Source organism: Onychostoma macrolepis, chromosome 07 (genome assembly GCF_012432095.1).
Source record: "Onychostoma macrolepis isolate SWU-2019 chromosome 07, ASM1243209v1, whole genome shotgun sequence".
NCBI classification, from domain to species: Eukaryota; Metazoa; Chordata; class Actinopteri; order Cypriniformes; family Cyprinidae; genus Onychostoma; species Onychostoma macrolepis.
Genome location: NC_081161.1, coordinates 18343225 through 18344132, shown reverse-complemented (window position 1 = coordinate 18344132; position 908 = coordinate 18343225).

Here is a 908-nt window from a genome sequence, read left to right as displayed (position 1 = left end):
TAGCTCAACCTAGCAGCAAAAAGACGTGTTTTGATTGGCCGAGAGAGAAGGGTAAGGCGGGGTTTTGTACTCGAGAGTTGGAATTGCGCAGATGTTTAAAGGCCGCAGTGGATCTTTTCATGTTTATTTTTACCATTGCACATCTGCATTAAATTAAGAAAAACGTAATTATAACTGTAAGAGTATTATTAGGAATTGTTTTTTTGACTTAAGGGGTTTGTTGCAACTTGCTTCAGTCATTTATCAAACCGCCTTTGATGCAAAGTTAGATACACAGTATTAAAGCACGCCCACTAAAAGCAGAGCCCCAGTACGACAAAATCAACATACGACTTACAAGAGATAAAACAGTGGCTATCTTTGATTGCAATTAGCTCAGTAGTTAGCCAAAATCTCTTGAGATAAGTTTTTGTTTTTGTTGTTGTTGTTGAATATTGTTAGGTCTAGGAGATCCACTTTGATATTTAAGCTGATATTATCATTATTAGTATTATTAGAACGACAATAACAATTACAACAAACTTAGGGTAAAATGATATGGGAGCTGGTTCTTTAGATATCTGTAGTAGGTTATTTTTTTTAATCATTAAAAATCCTATTTTTCATTATACAACCAAGTGCCATTTGTGACTTTCATATATATATATTTATATTTGTTTTAAAAAATAACTTTCACAATGTTGATTTCCACTTTTACTATATTCCTATAGGCTATACGTTGTTGTTGTTTTTTTTAATACATCCAATAAAATCCAGTCACTTTATTTATTTTTCCTTTTATTTCCATAATGAAGAGGCCTATTTTGGCCTATTCTCAAAACTGTTTATTTTTTTATTTTTTTTCAAGCTGTATTTTAAATACATATACACACATATATGTTACAACTCGTTGAAAAGAGGATATCTCG